Source organism: Hordeum vulgare, chromosome 2H (assembly GCF_904849725.1).
Source record: "Hordeum vulgare subsp. vulgare chromosome 2H, MorexV3_pseudomolecules_assembly, whole genome shotgun sequence".
Taxonomy (NCBI): domain Eukaryota; kingdom Viridiplantae; phylum Streptophyta; class Magnoliopsida; order Poales; family Poaceae; genus Hordeum; species Hordeum vulgare.
The window spans coordinates 626244805-626250534 of record NC_058519.1 but is presented as its reverse complement, the minus strand read 5'-3'; the positions used below and the strand labels follow the sequence as shown (position 1 = coordinate 626250534).

General features: G+C 42.0%; 1 long non-coding RNA gene across 1 annotated transcript; it reads left to right on the top strand.

The window, feature by feature from the left end:
- The first annotated feature begins 404 nt into the window (after positions 1–404).
- Positions 405–1181, top strand: LOC123430945. The gene is made up of 3 exons (XR_006622999.1): positions 405–548; positions 625–720; positions 820–1181. It is a non-coding gene; the product is annotated as an uncharacterized LOC123430945 (long non-coding RNA).
- Positions 1182–5730: the final 4549 nt, after the last annotated feature.

Here is a 5730-nt window from a genome sequence, read left to right as displayed (position 1 = left end):
CTTTTTACTTCGCTGTTGGAGATGCTCTCAGAAGTTGCTCCGATCCCCACTTCTACCTATTCTCTCATCATGCACAGTGTCCGTATCAGCTTGCATGACATATTGACACATCAGCACATACACTGTATATGTCAGCATGCAAACCCCAAACACCGGCCAGTTCCCTTTTTATACTAATCAACACGCTAATTACTCCATCCACCACACGGCCCGCATGCAATTAGTACCAACATTTCTGCAACGCTACGTATCCCCAATAATAAACTACTCCACCAACTGATTTTCCATGGAGTATACGGCAGCGTATCTCCATCATCGTACGAACAGAAAGAACATCTCCATCATCTCCCCAATTAACTCCACCACTAACTGGCTCTCTTTATCTTCGTCTTCTCCACCAAACAAATGTAACTTGAAGATGCGGACCTTCAGGCCATGCACTACGGAGAGGATGGTCATCAAATCATCATAGGTATTTGACGGCGTGGCCCTCCACAAGCTCGAACCTGAACCTGCACAGGATGCCCAAGAGCCATCTTCATATCCAGGTACGTCGAGTCCTTGCGTGGGAAGAGCCGTCGTATGTGCGTGGAACGCCCTGAACTTGAACAGCATGCGCTGCAGAAAATGTTATTATCTCTTATCCACTACTCTGGCTGAAGCTAGCGGTGTTCGGGGCCAAATTCTACTACTCGATCCGTCCCATCTGATTCATGTCGGGTATTTCCTGATTCCTCCATGGCTCCATTCATAACCCTGCTCTACTATCTTGCTAACTGTGAGGTTGTTTTACGTGGTTTGCTGATTGTTTTTTGCCAGGCACATAGATGAATGGGTGTTTGTACTATTTGCTATCCCAATGATGCATGGTCATTAGTTGTTCTTCATGATTGTTATTCTTCATGGGAGTACTCATGCTGCTTTGTAGGGAGGTGCTTATTAAATGACTCCACACAAGCTTTGAAGCCCTGGATTGGAACAAGGAACATAATTAGTTTTCTCTATTAAGCATTTGATATAGCTATCAGGTGGTGCTATTTCTAGTGAATTTGTAAAATTTGATTGCTGGTGCCCTTTGCCAATTGTCTTCATGCTTCCTTCTCTAACTTATGTAATACCTACTTCGCTATACTTCGTAGAACTTATGTACTAAAATGCAGAAGAATGATTTACAATATGAGCCGCACAAATAAGTATATCAAAACGACAATTTGTACATAATCTTTCATGTCGTCTTCATTTTAGAGTATAATGCATGTTTATATATACATTGGTTTGTATGTACTTCCTCCATTCCGAAATATAAGTCTTTGAAGATATTTCATTAGGAGTCTACATATGGAATAAAATGAATGAATCTACACTCTATAGTATGTCTATATACATCCGTATGTAGTCCACTAATGAAACCTTTTAAAGACTTATATTTAGGAACGGAGGGAGTAAATCATATGAGATCAATTACGTCATACCACTATATTTATTAAAAATATCACATAATAAACAATTTGATATCTTTATAACATCACACCAAAACTATGTCTATTTTGTCTTTTTCATCTTAAGATCATATATGTACTATGCAAACAAAGATATTCACTTTATGTATTATCATACGCATATGACTAAGAATTTCGGTAGCAACGCGCGGTACATCATCTAGTTGAAAATAATAGTGCTGGCGCATAAGTAGTGGTTAGCCATATCTCCAATAGTGTTAAGAGAGAAGCGTCTAGTGAAAACTATGGCCATCGGGTCTAATTTACTCATATTACAAAACCAAAATTATATTGTAATGTCTACTACACAACTTTATTCCTATAGACTATGTTGTTCTTTAAGCACAGAGCTTTGTAGGACAATAGAAATTTTTCCTCAAGTGGATGAATTAAGATTTATCAATCCGTGGGAGGTGTACGATGAAGATGGTCTCTCTCAAACAACCCTGAATCAAATACAAAAAATCTCTTTTGTCTCCAACACACCCAATACAATAATAAATTATATACGTGCACTAGTTCGGCGAAGAGATGGTGATATAAGTGTAATATGGATAGTTGATATAGGTTTTTGTAATCCTAAAATATAAAAACAGCAAGGTAGCAAGTGTAAAACAGCGAGCAAAATGTTGCATAAATCCTTGGAAATAAGGCCTAGGGTTCATAGTTTTACGAGTGCAATCTCTCAACAATGCTAACATAATAGAATCATATGATCACCCCTCAACGTGTAACAAAGAAACACTCCAAAGTTCCTACCTAGCGGAGAATAATAAGAGGAAATTGGTGTAGGTAATAGAACCACCTCAAAGTTATTCTTTCTGATCAATCTTCTGAGCTATTGTTATAAGTGTCACAAACAACCCCAGAGTTCTTACTAGAATAACCCATGATACATATAAATCAACCATAATGTCATCTAGATACTCCAATGTCACCTCAAATATCCGTCGGTAAATTATGCGACATGCATCAAACAATTTCAGACCTATCATATTCAATCCAACACAAGTAACTTCAAGGAGCACCCCAAGATTTATATCAGAGAACACAATATGAAAATGTGCAATCAACCCCTATGCATAGATCCCCAAGGTTACCGGGATCCACAAGTTGATGCCATAACATGTATCAAGTGAATCACTTGAATACCCCAATGTCACTATGTGTATCCGCATGCAAGATATACATCAAGTGTTCTCAAACCAGAACATTCAATCCAACAGGACGAGATCTTAAAGGGAAAGATTCAATTCATCACAACAAGGTAGCAAAGGAATAACATCATATGATGCGACTATATTAACAAAGCCCGTGATACATCAAGATTGTGACATTTGAAGAACATGAGAGAGAGAGAGAGAGATTAAACACATAGCTACTGGTACAAAACCTGAGCCCCGAGGATGAACTACTCCGTCCTCGTCGAGATGATAAAGAAGGCCACCGGAGATGATTTCCCCTCTCCGACAGGGTACTGGAACGTCTCCAGATTGGTTTTTCATCGATATAGAGAGTTGCGGCGCCGGAGTGGAAGTTCTCTCTTTATTTATTGGGTTTCTAGTATATATAGGATTTTTCGCGTTGGAATCACGCCAAACGGAGCCATGTGGACCCCACAAGCTATTAGAGCGCGACCTAGGTGGGGGTACACCCTATTATCTTGTGGCCCACAGGTGGATACCCTCCGGTGGTTCTTCGCTCCAATATTTCTTGTTTCCACTATAGGAATCATGTAATTTGCCGTTTGTGGAGATCTTTGCCGTCAACTTTTCATCGCGGATGACGGCAATGATCACTTTCGTCGTCAACTACTGACGGCAAATAATGACTCACGACGTAGATATATTTTGCCGTCTGTAATAAAAATGGTTGACGACAAAGACATATATTGCCGACTGTAAAATAATTGATGACGGCAAAGGCACATTTTGCCGTCTATAAAAAATGATGGCGACAAAGATATATTTTGCCGTCTGCTGATTATTTTATATACGGCAAAAAAGAAACACAGCACACGGATCGATCACGTGGATCGATGAGGTGGCAAGATCTAGTCCATACATCCGACATAACACGTGACCCACCTTCCCGTGTGACCGCCCCGACCGGGAGGTGGTAGAGGTGAGATTTTTTTTGCCGTCTTTGATGTTTCTGTGTGTCGGCAAAGATCTTTTACCATATGTAAAAAAAACTAATGACAATAAAATAAGAAGCACAACACGCGGATCCCTCTCGTGGATCGGTGACATGGCAGCATCCACACCGCACACATCTTCTCGCGCCCACTCTTGATTCCCACCCAACACACGTCATCCCAGCCCCATCCCTCCATCCCACCACCCCACTCCTTCATCCCCCACACCACCTCACGTATCCATCTCACCCACACTGTCTGGATCTCTCTCACCACGAGCCATACACCACCGCCACTGCCTGCCAGCCTCGAATTCCGCCGCCACCTCCCGGTCGGGGCAACCACGCTCGCCGATCGTCGGCCCAGTCGCCAGCCGCAACCTTCCTGTCTCCCGCCACCACCTCCTGTCCCCGCCCGCAGCTACTTCCGTGTCGCCACCCGTGGCCACTTCCAGGTAGGGGCGACCGTGCCCGCCGACCGCCGATCCCAGACTCCCTCCGCGTGTTGCAGCTTCCTGCCTTCTCCCACTGCCTCCTGCCGGTAGGGACGGCCGTCCGTGCCTGCCAGCCACCGAACCGGTCCCTCGCCGTCACCTCCTCGTTGGGGCATCCTTCCGCATCCGTCGTCGCTGGACCGCCTTGCCACTTCCCCTTGCGCCTCGAGCTCCAGATCTGACGGCAGCGGTGACCTAGACTTCGGCCATGGCGGCCCTCCGTGGCCAGGATTCCGTCACCATCGTGCCTCCCCAACCTTCGGATTTGCAGGGCCTCGATGTGCAATGCCTCGAACCACGAGATGCAGTGGAGAAGAAGACTAGGGACCAGATTGACATTTTATTTTTGTTCGGGGGTGCGCTATGTAATATGTGAGGGTTGTTTTAGGATTTGTGCTTATGTCAGTGTCCTTTGTGTAGAATGTTTTACACCGGTTGACTAATGCAGGTTCTAGGCCGTTTTGTGTCTTTTCTATTAGGAAAAATAGGTTCCACTTATATTTGAGATTTGTGCCTACGTGTACATTGTTGGTTCAGCTTTATTTGAAAATAAAATGCTTTGCCATATGGATCCTTGAGACTGAGAGCAAAGATGAGAATAGCTTTGTCGTCTCGTACTTCTGGCTGACCGGCAAAGCACTAATGCCGTTTGTTAGTCACGCCTTATTAGGTGTTTTTTTATCGTCTAGTAGTTTTTACTGATGGCAAAAGCGGTTGACTGACGACAAAGATTTTGTCCTCTATCCGATAAAATGATGACGGCAAAATAGATCTATGCCGACTTAATGGATGCCGACATGCTTTGCCATCAGTAATTCTGCATTTGCCGTCTGTAGCAGCCTGATGGTAAAATGCCCGATTCCTGTAGTGTTCCTTCAGAAAAAATAATAAAAAAGTTTCCGCGATTTTGAGGACTTTCATTTTCTGCATAAAAAACAACACCATGCTAATTCTGTTGAAAACAACGTCAGCCCGGGTTAGTTCTAAATAAATCATCTAATGTGCATCAAAACCATATAAAAGTATTGTAAACATAGGAAAACAAGGCATGAATACTTTATAAATTATCGATATGTAGGAGACATATCAGCATCTCCAAGCTTAATTCCTAATCGTCCTCGAGTAGGTAAATGATAAAAATAATAATTTATGAAGTGTGAATGGTAGCATAGTATATAAGTTTGATCAACGATAATTCCAATTGCTTTTTGTAGCATGATAACCAACAAATTTTTCATAAAATTCATCATGGTTGAGTAGCAATCAATTTACATGTCATTGTTCAAACAATGCATTCTCTTGAAATTCAACATGATATGTTTTAGTCATCAAACAATTTCAATGCATCATCAAGTCCAAGTAAGACCTGCACATACTCAATTATCATATAATCTTCTATGATTGCTAAAACTTCAAAGCATATTTTTAGAACAAGTAACTGCCATCGAACACAGAGAAAGATAGGGGCTTAATGTTTCGCCTCGCAACGTATTTATCGTAAAGATAATTGTCAACAATAATAAATCACGATCAAATATATATGATTGGATATATATGTTTGCATCTTTCCCCACCACATGGTGATTTCCAACTAATAGACC